The sequence below is a fragment of the Lonchura striata genome, chromosome 1, assembly GCF_050655825.1.
Source record: "Lonchura striata isolate lonStrDom1 chromosome 1, ASM5065582v1, whole genome shotgun sequence".
NCBI lineage: Eukaryota > Metazoa > Chordata > Aves > Passeriformes > Estrildidae > Lonchura > Lonchura striata.
Genome location: NC_140703.1, coordinates 53,494,621 through 53,512,864, shown reverse-complemented (window position 1 = coordinate 53,512,864; position 18,244 = coordinate 53,494,621). Strand labels below are relative to the sequence as shown.

General features: G+C 34.2%; 1 long non-coding RNA gene across 1 annotated transcript in view; it reads right to left on the bottom strand.

The window, feature by feature from the left end:
- Positions 1–227: 227 nt before the first annotated feature.
- LOC146768675 (uncharacterized) overlaps positions 228–18,244 on the bottom strand; it is a 30,172-nt gene continuing 12,155 nt past the window's right edge. The window contains exon 2 of the long non-coding RNA XR_014954279.1: positions 228–4,387. This is a non-coding gene — a long non-coding RNA (uncharacterized LOC146768675). The remainder of the gene's footprint in view (positions 4,388–18,244) is intronic.

The window sequence follows — 18,244 nt, the reverse complement described above, 5'->3', positions numbered from 1 at the left end:
GGAATTTGTACCAATGAGGAATAAAAAAGCTGGACAGCATCAAAAATGAGCCCATTATTATCTCTCAAAAATTTCCATTCTAAAAAGCATGCAGTAATAACTAAATAGCTCACCAGGAAGTTTGAGGGAAGAGTGGATGGATTTTTTGCTTTTAGATCCTTCAGTCTACAACTGTCATGTCACAAATCCTTTTCTCTCTCTCTCTCTCTTTTTTTTTTTTTAATTAATGCATTCCTGGCATCATCTTAAGCTACAGAGATGCCCAGACCTCAATGGCATCTTTACTCTTCTATTAATAATCAGTGAACAAATGAAAAGGCATGAAAAAAATCACAAAAATAAGTTTAATAAATGGATCCCTTTATGTGCTGATTTTTCTTTCAGATATCTCTCCCATTCCTTGATTATCTGTTTTTCCTTTGTAGAGCCTTTTGCCAATCTGTACGCAGGGACTGATACCAGAGGAAGGTTGCTAAGCAACTTAAAATGAAAATCATATAGTGGACTATCAGGCATTTCTAATGAAGCCTTCTTGAGCCATACCTTAGTCTTCACACCTCACGAGTAAGCCTGGGATTATGAACTGGTGTAACAGAAAGGGAGTGGCTTCCAATTAGTATACCCGAGTGTACAGAGAAGCAGCGTGCCAGAAGGAAAGTTATTAATGAGAGCAAGATATACACACTTAATATTGAAGGGCATCAGACTGAGAAATCATGGAATGACCAGCCAGATAGGCTTATTGGATGCATAGTTGTGCAAGCTACCTAAGCTCCAAGTCTGAATAAATGGAATGGTAAACAACATCAATAGTGAAGCCTTTATTTGCATCTATGTTATTAAATAAAGCTCCTGGAAATGCTCCTGGACAGTATTTCATATTGTGTTGCTCTGCTGACCTGGTCCCTGAAAAGCATGTGCCATTCATAATCTCCTAAAGCATTTCTTAAGACTGTTGGGGAGTTAATACTGGCTATACATGACCCCCCAAAAGGCACTGTGGATGTTTTCATGATGTCCTGCAGCATAAGGGAGTTTAATGGTTTAATTGTGTGAATGAAGGTTTTTCCACAGAGTTGCCCTCAGTAATGGACAAAACTCCAATTCATAATAATTTGTTAGCATAGGCTGAGCCTGAAAGGATTCAGCTGTGCTTTTTCAACCTTGACAGATTTCTTGATCTCTGGATCCTAGTACTTTACATGTGAGTACTCACATGTTCTGATTTACACTTTTATACTTTCTTATGTGACATTCATAAACTTTTGATCAAAACTAGAATCTGTATTTTTCAGAGAATCAGAGAATTGTTTTCTGAGTATGTTATACATATATGCAGTTTACCAGACTGCATATATATCTGCTGCTTTACAGTATAAAAATGGTTATTTGAATAATTCACCACTTGCATTTCAATTATTGAAAAAGTCTTATTACTCAGTTATATTATTCTGTGTATTTCCTTCTCTTTGCCATGTTACTTTGGCAATTATAAGCATGCACAATGGCTATTGTGTTCCCGTGGTGAGACATCAAATGTGTAGGCTCTTATAATTTTGTCACTGATTAAATAATACATAATCACTGCAGGAAATTTGCAGGATGTCTCTCATTGTCATTGCTTCTGTTTAGTTTCCTTATTCTTTTAAATCTTTCCCTGTCTTCCTACTTACACTGTGAGTAATCAGTTTCTGATTTTCTTTCCTATTTGGCTTTACCAATCTTTCTCTGAATTGGAAGATTTTTAATTAAGCCATGTGAAGTGAAATAATTGTAACAGGAAAAGTTCTAAATTCAAAAAAATAATGTGTTTGGGGGATTTTATCCACTGAAGAGATAAAAGATGTGTCTTCTAATATTCCTATGTGAAGAACATCCTGTGAATATCTTGAAAAATATGTGTGCAGGTATTTTGCACACAGTTAATCTTATAATCATTGCTTTGGCAAATATTACAGAACTGCAGCATTGTGTGCTTTGCAGCTTATAGTGAGGGGTTTCTAGGTGTTGAGAGTGGGCTTTGTCTCACCTAACTTTAGACATCTGAAATTCATCTAGGTATCCTAAATAGTCAATAGAAATAAAAATACGTGCACAGTACAGGAGGTGAGAATCATTTTACCATGTGTCTTTAAAAGGGGTATCTATGTGTGGAACAGATTACAGTCAGAATTGTGCTCAGTACAAGTTTAGAGTGTTGATAATTTTATCTGTAGTATATATGCACAGAGGCCGAAGGGCTCTCCGTGCTCCAGTGCCTACCAGTCTTCTCAATTATTCCAATCCTTGAGTTGAATCCTAGCAGAAAAAGTTTTCTCAAGGTGACATTTACCAAAAGAATCAATATTAGCTGGAATAAATCAATTACTTTTTTGTCCATTTAATATAAAGGAATCATAAAGATTAAATACATTTGCTTAGGTGAGAGAAATCATAATCTTTGTAGATGGCACGAATTGCCCAGTACTGACAGCAGAAAGGAGCAAAAAAGCACACAAATAAATGTGCAATGCAGTCAGCAGAACTTAAAGAAAACCAGTGAAGAAATATTTGCTTTATACGTAAGATGAATCTGAGATATATGGATAAAGTTCTTAATTATCTTTTTCATTCACATTTAAAATATGAAAGAGGATAAGATTATGATATAAAGAATTAATGGCTTTTAGTTAGAGATTTCTTTAGAGACATGTACCCTATGAATACATATTTATCCTCCTTTTAGCTTCCCATCAGCAATTTTTGCATTTTTAATTGCCTTTACAATCTATAATTTAATGCTTTTTGGGTCAATAATTTTTGCTAATATTTTCATAAGCTTTTTTTTGGAACACTGGGAAAAATTTCCAGAAATGGTTCAATGGGCTGCACTGTCATTTGTATAATATTATAAAGTATTTATGGTGTTGTCTATAGAAGACAAACCCACTAAATAAAAGAATATTTACATTATACTTCTCCACTACTTCTTCCACCATTGATCAATTTTGTATCATTTCCAGAATCCCAGAACACACTCATAATTTATCAGAGAGCTTCTCATCAGACTTTTGAGAGCAACATGATCATATGTTTATTTCTGCCATCTTGCTTGAAGGGCAATTATTCTACTATTAGAATCTAGACTTGAAAAAATAATTTCATCTCCTCATCCACCATCTAGTTCTTTTTCCTAGTGAATTAATTTGTAATGCTCTGATACTGATTGCTATGGATTTTGGTTTCCAGTATTCTTCAGAAAAGTCAAAATATTTAGAAAAAAATGCTACATTCACAAAGCAATGTAAAGATTATGCTGTAAATAGTGAGTCTCAAGTATCTAGAAACAAAGGTGTACAATTGCTTGGTCACATCTGAAGAGTTATTTCATGTTGCATTCTAGGCATTAACATCTATAAAAACTGTTGCAAATTTTGTATACTTCCCAAATCAAAACATAAATGTCTCCTATAAGGGTTATAGGAGATAATTAACATTAACAGGAGATAGGGTTAATTAGCATTATAAGAAATAAATATATATTGTGTTAGAAACAATATAAAGCAAAGGGGAAAAACCCCAAAACCACAAACCAAAAGAACCAAAACCTAAAAGCTCAAACTCACAAACTACCAAATGAAACACTTTATTCAACTGCTACTTTTTCACTTATCTTCCACAATGTAAAGGTAGCTCTTTGCAGTTTAAGGAGTAGAAATTATCCAGGTTTATTTGAAGCCATATTGCCTCTGAAAATATTTTGGCCTGACTATTGTTTCTAATTCTGCTCTAAGTAAGTAGCGGCACATTCTTTTATGAGTTACAATTAAAAATATTACTTGTAATTATTTCTATGGTTTTAAGCAGCTTAAATTGTGCAAGATGCTTTGGTTACAGGAATAAAATGTATTTATTTATATATATGTGTGTTTCTGTACATTATTGTACAAATCAGGTCAGTTTCTTTTAATTTGTTTAATTTGTTCAACAGATTTTTCCTACGCTCCAAATTTCACTGCTATATTTTGGCAATAACTTTTAAAACATATTACTGAAGAAACAATCCTCACAATCAATTCCTAACAATTTGCTTTTCAAAAGTGCAGAACTTTATTTTCACTGAGTCTAAATATCCAAGAGTAAATAAGCAAAGTTTCTGACTGAAAATCAAGTTTTAAAAGGGTAAAATGAGAACACTATTGAGAACAGTATTTATTGAACATAACTCATAGGATGTATTGGATATTGTGATAGACAACCTTACTGTTTCTGAAGAAAAGATTTTAGTTTTTCCAAAGGACAAGGGAAGAAGGATGGTGGGAAAAGCACTTATCTTTAAGCAATTGATAGGCAAGTTCCTTTAGCCACTACTTAGTTCCTCTGCAGTGTGTAGCATAGGTTCTCCATACTGTAAAAGAAAATAAAAGAATTAGAAAAATCTGGAGAAGGTTATTTAAATATATGTGCCTGTAGTCACTAATTAAATTAAGATTAAAATGAGCTCCCAGCTCAATAGATTTCTGCCAGATGAGGACAAAGAATTGTAGTGACATGCTGCAGCTCAGCCTCTGCTCTGTTCTCTTCAGTTACCAGCCTTTCAATAAATTGTCATTTCTACCTGAATTTATAGTGCACGCTTTGCATGCATCTTGCATATGCTGTATTTGCATATTTATAATCATGTCTATTTTCTTATTTTACAAGCTAGAAATTATGGACAAGGCACCATATATCTCAACATATTTTTTCACATCAAATTACTTTAAATTATACTATGGTTCATACATTTTAGAAACTTGCAAGTACTAATCCACATGGCCTGATAGGAACTTTGATACACTGCTGGTTATTTAAGTGCTCCCTGTGAAAACTGCTGTAGTTAAACTAAGTGCAATGAAAGGTATTTATTTTCAGCTTTTCTGATAGTATTTATACTTGGCAGAAGCACTGGAATATTATCTTGAAAGAATATACATAAAATATTTGCACTATTACCTTTTAATTAAAACCAGCTTGCAATTTCATTTATTGCTCATATAATTTCTATTATGATTGATGTTCTGATTTTCAAGAGGGTGTATTTATGATTTGTCCATTCAAAAGTATGTGTCTTTAATTTAATTAAGTGTGTATTTATTACATACCTCTTACAAACAAAGCCTCTATTTGACATTTTTATGGGTCTGAGGAATCAATATATATTTATTTCACTGTATTTGTAGTGATTGTACTTCCAATATCAACCTCCAGAAATCCAACAAATGAACAAACAATCAAGTTCTTTATTCAGTTGAGATCTATTTGATCAAGCTGTGTTTTTACTAATAACACTTAAGAATTTTCTCAGTTCATCAAATCAAGCCATGGTAAGGTATTCAGCTGGTAATTTTGGAATGGGTTTCTCACCATGTTGTTGCCTGCATTCCGCTTCTCACAAGCCTCTTGAAAAGCAAATGAGCTTAGGTAGAATTCCATAGTAGATCTCTTATCTATTAGCAGCCAAAATCTCTGATAAAAGAAAATCTATATTTCTATATAAGGTTATGCCTACAGTTTGCCAGTGCTAATTGGTATTATCTAGACAACCCAAATGTAATTATGGTAGCTTATATTTGGAAAGCAAGGTGTTGGTTTTAATGAGAGTTTTTTTCATATTTTAATTAACCCAGAGTTAAATAATTGGAAAAACTGAATATAGAAAAATTTATTGAAAAAAATCTTTTAATAAAAAATCCATGCCATAAGTGTATGCTAAAGATGCCATGAATGTCTTCCTGCAAAAAAAAGATGATCTGTTATTGATGTAATTATTCTTTAGTTGCATTAATAATTTGAAAAAACTTACTAGATAAGCAACCTAAGTTAGACTTAATGGTTTACATAGATGTAGTTTGAACAGTTTTTATCATCTATTTAATTGATTTTATTACCTTCATATAGCAAGAATACCCCTTGACTTTGAGAACCAAATCCCATTGAACAAAAAAAAGATTCCCCTTTTTGAGACACAAAATCAGACATCTGTTTGCAGGGGGAAGAGGTGTATCTGTGTGTGTGAATGGGAAGTGTACTCACCCACAAAACAGGTCCAATATTTAGTAATCAACATATAGTAAGTCTGGATGCATATAATTTTATGACCTTTATTTACCCTTTTTTCAAAGGTAAATTTGCTTTTAAAGATTTTTCTAGTCAGTTGAGAAACCATTCTATGTTTGTGTGAGACTTGGAATCTCCATAAAGCTTACTGTGTAAGGGTAATCCTTTGTACTAGATAATGAACATTTAGAATATTATATTATCATCTGCATAAATCAGTTTTCTTATTTTTGGAAATATTTTTGTTATCCAAAGTAGTAACTTTCAAAAGTTATTTTCAGAAGGTGTAAAAACTGAGATCATAACCTGTATTTCAAAAATACAAAGAAAATATCTTTCCACTGTCCATTGCATAATTTCAATTTTGTGTTTTTGATATTTCAATATTCAACTCTAATTATCACTTTAAAATCACTTTTAAGTGCTCTGTCTTCACACAATTTTGTTATCTCTCCATTTTTATGTTTCAGAATGATATTTATGGAAGAGTCATTTACCGTAGCTACTTCGTAGTTTGCAGATTAACATCAAAGTTCAGAGAAGAAGGGAGGGAGGGAGGGAAAAATAGAAAGAAAGAAAGAAAGAAAGAAAGAAAGAAAGAAAGAAAGAAAGAAAGAAAGAAAGAAAGAAAGAAAGAAAGAGAGAAAGAGAGAAAGAAAGAAAGATTCCCAAATGACAGAAATCTTAAAAATTATAAAACTCTTCTATGCACGATATTTAAGTGCCAGGACTGTTACTAGAAATACTAATGCTAAATTGAACATATATGAGACCAAAACAGTTAAATTCATTGGATGATGGTTCCTCACAATCAATATTTTTTATTTATATCTTAAACTACTTGCTGCTACTGCACAGTATGATTATCATTGAAGGGACATTAAAGTTCACTGAAAATCACCCTCCCATGTCATTGGCAGGGACACCTTCCACTAGACAATGTTAAGCTCAAAGACCCATTCAACCTGGCCTTGAACACTTCCAGGAATGGGTCACCCACATCTCTCAATGTCTCACAACTGTTGTGGCAAGGAATTTCTTCCCAATATCCAAACTAAACATATACTTTCCAGGTTATAAAGCCATCAACACTTTTTCTATCATTATATGCCCTTGTGTAGCTCATCTCCCTTCTTCTGCTAGGCTGCCTTCAGATACCAGAGGGCTGCTATAATATTTCCCCAGAGTCTGCTCTTCTCCAGGCTGAGAAGATGCCCAGAGGACTCTGGCTTGATTACAGATCCCCTGTACTCACTGGGGGCTCAGACCATTATTCTTATTAGAATTGTTGTGTGATGCTCAGTCACTGTTTATTGTTTTTCATTGTGGTACAGGTAATAAATAGTTGATTGCTTTAATAAAGACACACTTAAAATGGTGAGAGCTAAATTTTAAAGCAAAATTAATTTAAGAAAGAATCCTAAACCTATGGTCAATTACTCCATCCTATATATTTATTGTAAATTACATTCCTTGTAGATGTTACAATTCATGAACCAAAGCCAAGTGATGTATACAACTTAAGACATATATTTTACCTGCTTACTGGAATATGCTATTATGGTTATAAAACAATAGTCTAAACATTAAAAACAATGGATTACATAATGAACTAATGAAGTGCTTTGATTTAAAGTAAAATGCATTTTAAGGAAATGATTTTGGGGGCTAGCTCAGCAAGACCTCAGAAATTGATTGCCAGCCTAGTTCTCTGGTTCAGAGACAAGTGAAGCAATTCAAGGGTGTCCTTCTGTGAAAATAGGTTACAGATCCTTCTGCACAACAGTTAACAACCAGCATCAGAAATGTGTGCAAATAAAATACTAGCCACTACAAGTTTGCCATCCATGTGGTAAGGCAACTCAGATTCATAGCAGTAGTTTTGCTGCTCTGCCTGTTAGAACAAACAGAAAAGAACAAGGAAAAATATTTTTTCGAACTAGTTTGTTTTAGTATTGGTACAAAGACTATTTCCCTGCCCTCAGGAGACAGCAAAAACTGTCAACAACTGAAATGCTTCAGAATTGTAAATTATCTGATTCACAAATATTTCTTTTCAAATAAAATTTAAAATGTAAGTCATGACTATAAAACAGATAGAGCTATTTAAAGATGAATGTATTATGCATACTAAAATATTGTCACAGATAACAATTGTGTCCTAAGCCTGTTTAAAAGTTCCTGGTAAAAAATTTGCACACAAATTGCACACATACATAAATTATATTCTCTTTTCAGATTAATTATACTCTTCCTTCTCATCAGCTCTACCAATTGATTTCCATAAGTCCTTAAAAAATTAAAAAAAGTCCTTAGTAATTGAAACTTTAAGATTGGAGTGACAGGAGTTATTTGCACTCCCTATTTTCTATAAAGCTTGCATATCAAGCCTTAATAACTTTCTATTTAATTTTATTTCATATAAACCTAAATTTTAAAGGGGGAGGCAGAGAATCGGAGCCTCAAACTAAAGTATTTAGGCTTCTAAATTTTATATTGTCTTCTTACTTACTTATGACAACAACTGGAAAGAGAATGGATTAGAGTTAGCAGCTGTTTGACATTTGCACATACTCTTCCACTAAAGAAGAGGTCAAGGATGCCTTTCTGGTCCTGCCCTCACAAGCTGCAGCTTCCTTCAAGGCACATCCACCTGCTGTGGCATGGAGCCCTCCACGGGCTGCACTGTAGGTATGTGTTCCTCCACGGTTCTCCAGGGACTGCTGGGAGACAACCTGCTTGACTATGATGTCCTCCAGGGATTGCGGGGGATTCTCGGCTCTGTCAATTGGAGCACCTCCTCCTCCTTCTTGTCTCACCTTAGTATCACACAGTTGCTTCTCATACTCTCTTTTTCCTCACGTGTCACTGCCTATTCATATGTTTTGTGCTTTTAAAAATATATTTTCATGGAGACTGATGGGCTCAGTTGCAAAAATGTGTCTTGCTAGAAAATTACATGGTATACAAAACCATGGTTTTGTAGAAAAGAACAGTGGAAGTACAAATATACTGCTAAAGAACCAGAAAATTGACAATGCTTCATTGTAATATGAAGCCTTGTCATTTTGCCTTCTTTCTCCTTAAAATCTGCAAAGAATACTGGGCATAAGACAGTGCTGGTTCAAGGAGAAGATTTTTTTTTAGGATTATAGGGTGTGTGTTCAAATTTCTGTTGAGAAAAGGCACTTTGTCATACATGATAAATGTCATTACCCAGTATATTCTACAGAATATCACTAGTGACCAGCAACAGGAGATCAAAATCCAGTGAGACCAAGGAATATACCTTGAGTGGCCAGAACAGAACCATAGAAACATAGAATTTGTTGAACTGGAAGGGGCCCATCAGGATCATCAAGTCCAACTCCTGGCCTTTATGGGATCATCCTTGAGAATCACACCATATGCCTGACAGCAATGTCAAAAGCTTCTTGAACTCAGACAAGCATGATGGTGTGACCAGTCCCTGGAGAGACTCTTCCAGTGCCCAGCCATCTTCTGTTTCAAAAACTTTTTCCTGATATCTGACCTAAACCTCCCCTGACTCAGCTGCCTGCTATTTCCTCGACTCCTGTCCTTGTAGACCTTATTTGAATACTTTCTAACATCTTCATGTCTTTTTTCGTGGTGGCACCCAAAACTGCCCCCAGCACTTGAGGTGAGGCTACCCCAGAGCAGAGCAGGACAATCCCCTCCCTTGCCTGGCTGGTGATGCTGTGCCTGATGCAGCCCAGGACAGGGTTGGCCCTCCTGGCTGCCAGGGCACTGCTGACTCACATTCAGCTTGCCATCAGCCAGGACCCTGGGTCCCTTTCTGCACTGCTTCTCTCCAGCCTCTTGCTCCCTAGTCTGTACACACACCAGGGCTGCCCTGTCCCAGGTGCTGAATCCAGCACTTGCCCTTGTTCAACTTCATATGGTTGGTGATTGCCCATCCCTCTTTGTCAGATCTCTCTGCAGGGCCTCTCTGCCCTCAAGAGAGTTAGTTCACAGCTCCTCCCAGTTTAGTGTCTTTGACAAACTTGCTTAATATTCCTCCAAGTCCTGTGTCCTTCAAGTCCAGTGTAACATCTTGTTAAAAAGATATTGAAGAGAACTGGCCCAAGGATGATAGTGTCTAGGCACTGAAATTAGCGCTTCATACTTGTTTCTTAGTGCAGAAATCACAACAAATGTCTTCTTATTTGTTTCTTTTTTACCCATGCAGATATCTTTGGTTATGTTCATACTTTTTATCCCAACAACATCTGACATGGTATTTACACACACACAGCAACAGCACACTTTCCATACTGTTACTAGATTTAACAATTTTGCAATCTGTGAATCAGTGACCTTTGCAACTAAATTCAGACCTTCAGCATTTCTCATAAAAATAGTAAAATGTCCTTGGAAGAAGAGAAAACTTTGCTGCATACTCTGTAAGACTACAGAATATATGATAATGAGTTAGCATCACAATAATTTAAGCATAGACCCTATATTTTTGCAGGGAGAAAATTAAAATAAGAGCTGCTTTACACAGTGACATATCTGAGAAACAAAAAGACTAGGATCTTCCAAACTGTTCCCTGCAGTGTAAGTGTACTGTAAGGAAACAGACCATAAAATATGTGGTTTTGAAAGGCGATATCCTTGCTAGGCTAAATTGAATCTCATCCTATAGATGAAAGATCAAGGAGATCAAAGTAGATATAGGGAGACACATCCAGATAACGAGATACGATAAAGTATTTTTAAAGATAATTAAGGATTCTGGTGGACTAGGCAGTCAGGTTAAATCTGACACATTCAGTTTGGAGAACTAAATTCTGAAGGAGTGTTAAACCATATCTGCTGCTGTGTAAAGTAAAAGAGAGTAATCAAAATTGTATAGTTAGTGTGAACACTCTCACTCTCTATTGTAAAACAATAAGATATCAAGAAAATGGAATAAAGCCATTATACCATCTTGGAATGCGAAAATATGTTCTAAATATTTTTTCCTTATGTTTCCTTCTTTTTTTTTTTTTTTTTCATCCCATACCATGTGAATCATAATTTCAACCATTCTAGAATGCTTTCAACAGATGAACCCAGCATAGTATTTTTATTACAGGCTCTTGCACCTTACATGCTTCATTACAGCTTTGTAATACACCCCACAGTCATTAGAGTTTTTTTATCTCTTTTCCCAGAGACAACTTTTAAAGGACTACTTAACCCCTATAAATCATATTTTCTCTGGTTTCTAAAAGCTTTTTGAGAAAGTTGTTTTGGGTTTTTTATATTGTAGCATTCCTAATGGCTTCAGACCCACTACAAGCAGAAGTTAAAAATAAATCTTGTCGTAAAGAGACTGTTAAAGCTAATGAAATGCCAGTCTTAGTATTTGTGTATTCTGAAATCCTTTTAATTTCAAAGTTGCCTTCCTGAATCCTCAGTTTAATTAGAAGACATTGTATTCATAAAACAGACTCAGTTCAATTGCTTCTGCAAATTCACCTTTTTTTTATATGATTTATACTTAAAGAAATCTTGTTCCATTGAAACATTAAAAGTATAGATTCGACATCATATGTGACCCTTTCATCTATCTGAACTGTATTTCATTGTGTGAGTTTCTCAGCTGCAACAAATAAGCACAGATTCTTTTCAATTCACATGCCATGTTATCTGAAGATCTCCTGCCTGCTTTCTGCACTTGCTTTAATGGGAAGTCAAGGGAAATACATTCTTAGTGTTATCTTTTATAGTCTACTTTTACCTACCAGTGTGCTTATATCTACTAGAACCAATTTCAGCTTGAAAGAACATATCAGAAAATCTATTTATTAAAATGGCCAGAATGAATGCATAACAATTAGAATTTAAAAAAAAAAATACATTGGAGCAAGATCATTCTAGAGAATGCCATGTATCTAACAAAATACAAAAAATATTATCTTTTCAAACTCACAAATCATCATTTTGCATTTTTGTTTGTTTGTTTGTTTGTTTGTTTGCTTGCTTGCTTGAAAGCTCTGGCACTTGTCTGATTCCATTTTGAGCTAGTTCAGCTCATTCATCTGGTAGGAAAGCAGTTAAAAATAAACACAAAAAACCTATGGGTAACAGGATGCCAGTTCACCCATATGTAGTAAAGTGTTAGGTCAGCCTTCTGTGTTGTAGAAATATGTCTGTCATATATGAAAATCAATGCATAGCACTATCTTATTTTAAACTTTCTCATTGCTACTGAATACCTGAATCATCAAGATGGTTTAAAAACAAACACCCAGCCTTTTAAGATACTCCCCAAACTATTGCAATGGAATAACTTCATCAGGTGAAGATCTTGCTGTGAGAAACCTGAACATGATGTCAAGAATACTTTGTTGTGGATTATCGTTGCTTGGGATTGTCTGTCCCTTACTCTACCACGTAGGTATAGGAAAAAATTAAGTAGCCACAAGGTTTTTACAGCTGTTATTGTATTTTGGGATAGTAATGATTTAGGGTAGTAAACAAAATTGGTGAGTTTTACTATTGACTTTATTGCTTTTATACTTTGAGTTATCTGCTTTGCATTTCAGCTTACCCATCAGTATAATGGGGAGAATATCTTCCTTCCTGCCCAAAAGATATTTAATTAATGCCTGTGATGTCATAGATTTAAGGACAAAAAATATTATGATTAAAATAAAGTATTGGCATACCACAAGGTAACTATAGTGATCTGTGTTTCCTCCTCAGCTTCTCTGTGGTTGTAGAATTTTAATTAGCAGTTCTAAAAATGTATCTTAGCATAGTGTGGTGACATATCTCAATAGGAGGATGTGCGACTTAGAGAATTATGGAATCACTTTGGCTGGAAAAGACTTTTAAAAACATTGAGTATAAATGTAATTAGCAAATCCAACCATAAATAAATGTTTTGCTGTTTGAAGGGAACACATTGTTTATCTGGTAAGCTTTGCAAGTATTTGTATCATCACAAGCACACATGTCCAATGCATTAGATGGGAATATAGTAAGAAACCTGTGTAAATAAATAGAATGATTCTCAGGGTAGGATATTTCCATGATTAGTCCTTCTTCCTGACTTCTTTAAATAAATTATTTTTATAAAGTAATGATTGGAATTGTTATTCTTTTGACAGTTCTTAGTGTATTACTCACATTTTTGGCATATGAATGCCGAATGGATTAATTCACATGTTGTTTCAGATAAGGACCAAGATTTAGTGTTGCTTAAGCTGGAGGCAGAAATACTTAAATTTTCCAGCCTTCTTCTTAGTACCTAATTTGTATTCCAACAGTGCACAAACTTATCCCTTAAGGTCCAGCTGTTAGCCAGCTGAGCTAGCTCAGTTTATACCAACAGGGTGCCATTAGTATGGCTCACGTGATGGTGCACACAGAAGCCCTCAGTGTGCAGCTATAGCATACAGTAATTGCATGCACTTGGACAATCCCAGTGCTGACTGGATCACCGAAAGAATAGAACTATAGAGATTTAATGAAGAGGTCTCTGGAGGAAGTGGTCTGAAGAAGGCCGCAGAAATCCCATTTGTGTGTTTGTACAAATAATTTAAATGCCATTTACAGAAAAAGATCTTCAAATTTTCTGAATAATTTCTGCAGATTATTTGTGAACTATATGCATCACATTTTACTGATTGTCTGAAATACATCTGGGTTTAAGTGGAGTGAATCAGGGTTGGGAAGCAGTGAAATAAAGAAATACCTGACATCCAAGTCCTGCAGAAATTGACATGTTTTTTATGTCCAGATGCTTTTAAAAATAATGGGTGACCACTTAGCTACCTAATATTTTTAATCTGAAATACAAAGAAAATTTTAAACTGTAAGATAAAAGGCATATCGTTTATAGCTTGATTATTTTTCTTAGTTTATTTACTGTTTTCCAATTAATTTATACAAATATTATTAGGTAATGAGAACTCATGCTGTATAGAAATATGTAATGCTATACTTCCAAGTTAAGACTATTTTTCCCTGAAACTGTTTAAAAAAAAAAAAAAATATTATCTAGATTCCCTCTTCCCCACAGTCATTATTATAGGAAAATACTTAAAATATTATATTTTGAGCTTACATTGTGTAATTATATTCAGAAATTCAAGGCTCTATTGTTAGGTTGTTTACATAGTTTTCTGGCTATTCTAACTTCCCATAACCATTCTTTTCAGCTACATATTTTTGCAGTAAGGCATCACAGGGGTCTGTGAGAAGTTTTACTGTGAAGGTGAACATGCAAAATACACGTGATGTCCTTAACATATTTCACTTCAGAAAGTTACAGTATGCTTAGACAGGATGAAATATGAAATAAATTAAATTAACACAACATTTCTAAATCTCAGAAATCTCTTACCTGAACTTTGAGTCAATTTACAGGACTGTAGAAATGCAAACATGAAGTGCAAGGAATAGAGCAGAAGGTGTATTGGGCAGGGCTACAGAAGATTGCTCTGAAGGGTGATGCAAGCAAAATTGCATCTAATGAAGATAGCAGCTGCTTCTGCTGGTGCAAACATAGAAAACTTATGCCACCAGCCTAGTTTTCTGGAGACATTTCACCTGTACATTTTTGAGGGCTTGCAGATGCAAATGAATTTGTCCTTTGATTTTTTTTTTTTTTTTTAAATGTGTATGACCTGATCTGGTGTTATGTACTGTACCATATCATTTTATAAACATACATGTTTCAACTGTTAGAAAGCAGTAGTTGAAAGTTAGGTTGCAATTATGAGTTGGCTGTCAAAATAATTAATTTTCTGGTTTAAGCAAAATATCAATAGAAAAATTCAATCCACTCTTATGATACAGATCCATTTTGAATTTACAGGGTAATTTGCATTAGTGGTTGTAGTTAATGTGCGATAAATATGACTTGCTTGGTTTCTAATGATAATAATAGTCCCCTTTGTATTACTATAAGAATTAAATCTACCATCATTATTTTCCTATTATTATTGTGCTGTAAGGGAAAAATAGTTTTGCATTAACCAAGGAGTAAACTGCACATATTTAGTATCATTCTTGCAGGTAGCCCTCAATTCTGAAAATACCTCTCAAAAGCTGCATCAAATAGGAAAGCTAGACAGATGACAGAATGCAGTACCTGCCATTTAGGATCAAGTACAAAATAAAACCCAAGAAATTCTTTATGGATGCTGCATAAGTACAAAGACACCATTAATTAAACTTGAAAAATAGTCAATGTGAAACTATTTAGAGAAATAAAAAACTGTGCTAATGAAAAGACTACAGTGCCAAGTATGCTACAAGGCATTCTTGTAATTAACATAATTTCCAGTATGAAAGAAATACTATTTTTATTGTAGATTGTTTTAGAGTGTACAAGAGTTTGAAAAAATAAAAGCTTTTATTTTTCTATCTGTGTATCATTATAAGAGATGCTGTAAACAGATTTTTGAAAACAGTGTTATTTTAAAGGTGAATTATATTCATAAATACTTCATATGACAAACTTTGATCCGCTGTTAATCCTGAAGACAGTTAAAGGAAAATGTCTTTGTTGCATTCTCGTCTCACTGGTACAGAAGCGCAGTCTTACCTGCATTCTAATGCTTTTTTATGTTCCTGATGCATGGCCAAGATATCCTTGTCTCGATTACCATCATGATTTCCATATCAAGTGATGAGAATCTCTGTTCATGATTGGTGAAATTAAATGTCATACCACTAATGTAAAGTCAATTAGAAGTCTTTTTCAAAGGGAATCTCTTCCTTATCTCTTCCTTCCTAATGAAAACCATTGGCCATACAAACCTACTCAGTTTTTCAGGAAGTGAAATAATATGCCTGCACTGTACAGTTTCCTCAATTTTTTTCACCAGCAGAAGAAAACTGTTCTTTTCTTCTTCTTATATCACCTTAGACTTACTTTATTCTAAATAGTTATAAATCTTTGAATTTCTATTTAGAGCTAATAACTTTCACAGTGCGTTATAGAATATGTCTTTAAAAAGGCAATTTGTACAATTATATTATATTAAGAAAGCATAAAGGTGCAATAATATTTTATCTTATACAAAATTAAAAAAAACCCCAACTATTAAGACTTATATACGCAAATGATATCTGTAAGACTGTTGCAGGAGGTTTTTTCCCAGAACAATGTGCAGTTTTTCCCAGTTATGCTTTTCCCTCTGATTACTTCGTACACAAATATTTTTAAACAGTTTTCTAATGGTGTCATGTTACTACAGGGGTAGAGTATTGCCCTGTCAGCATTGGAATTTACTCTATTGTAGTTGTGATCAAATTTTCTGATGGGACAAGGTTTTTCTGCTCAACACACTTTAGCAAGCAACAGAGCCACTTATTCTTTGGATGCCATGAGTCCCAGCAAACAGATGCATGAGGTGATGACATGCCTTGTGATTAGAAGAGAGATCAAAAACTTATTTCTGGAGTTACCCCCTTCTTGTTACAGAAAGTGTACAGAGGGGTTTGAAGCAGCACTTTTACCTTCTTTGCATTCACTAGTAAATCATAGAGAGAACTTGCCCCAAGGTTTGTGCATAAATACCCTTTTTATGCAACTGTTAACCAGAGAGTATCTCTGAGAAAATTTGCAGTGGTAGAAAGCAAGCCCTTCCTAGGTAATCTACTGAAATTGTTCAGAAGTTTTATATTGGCAAAAATGAGTTTAATATAAAAAATAACAGCATGGTAGAAAAAAAAAAAATACATCAATAGAATGAAGATGCCTAGAATTCTTATTTTTAAGTTACACAGAGTGAATATTTTCTAAATAAGGTTGTGAAATTTATTAAGAATTAGGACTACATTCCACATGTCTGGTACACAAGATAATGTTTCCAACTTATAAAAAACATAATATTAAAAGAAAAATTTTCTGCCTTGTGGAAATTTAGCCCATTAGTAATTTTATCAAAGGTAGGACTATATCAGGTATTCCTACAGGACAGTAGGACAGTACTACTATGAAAAGCCTTTGGGCATATATTTATCTACAGGAAACTTGAGAAAGCACAAGAGTGTCTTTCCCTGCTGCAAGTTGTACTTTCTATTTGCTGTTGCTGCCTAAAGATTGTCTAAAGAAAACTTGTCAAAATGACAATATTATATATAAGCAACTGTAAATACTGATTCAGTTCCAGCCAATTTTAACTAGAAAGTATGAGACACATGCTCTGGTTGAATATTCTAATGCAGAGATGGAGTATCTAATAAATGGGGACCCTGGATAAAGGAGGAAATGTAGATGAACTTCAGGGAAAGAAAGTATTGGAGAGCTAACTGCAACCCCTCAACTTTCCAAGAAATTATGTTCAGTAATCCCAACAAGAATCATACATAACTCCATTTTGAAATGAGTTGCATTTATTGTCCCCTGTTCCTTCTGTATGAAAGAACTGTGTTTTGAATAAATCTTCAAAATGGTATGGCTAAAAACCTCAGATGGCTCCAGTTTTTTTTTTCCCCCCAGAAACAACTGTCTCAAAACCTCTTTAAAGCTGACTTTTTCCCTTAAGATGCCATATTTTAAAATAGCATCTTGTCATTTAACAGGGTATTCCAAATATCATTTACAAATTTAGAGTAAAAGTAACACTCTTCCTAGTAATCTTTATTTTTTTTACAGTGCAGTGCTAACATGGGCAGCAAAGATGAGAACAGACTGCAGCTCTTTCTGGAACATGTTGAACAAATGCCATTGCTTCTGTTCTAATCATTCATTTCACCAAAATACCTAATGATGAAGAAAAAGTTGTGAAGACATTACTAGTAGTATCATATGGCAATGTGTGGGTGTGATTTATCAAGTAGAATTTGTATCACATAGACGATACTTGGCAAACAGCAAATTAAGGTTTTTTCAGATCTCAGACTGATGGTACATGCCAATAATTTAATAAAAAGATAACGAGAATGATGTTTTTTGACTCGGTGAACATGAAACTTAATTACACCCCTACCATGGACATCTGAATATCCAATGACGGATTTTGAAAAAAATAAAGAAATATCGCAGTTAAAGAAACATATGACCATAAACACTTTGCTGATGGAACATAGCGTATTTGTTGGCTGAAATGAAGCAGCTAGCAGGACATATGAAATATTTTTTTGTGGATCAAACATTTATTTTCTAAGTGATGCTAACAGATGGTGAACTCACCAA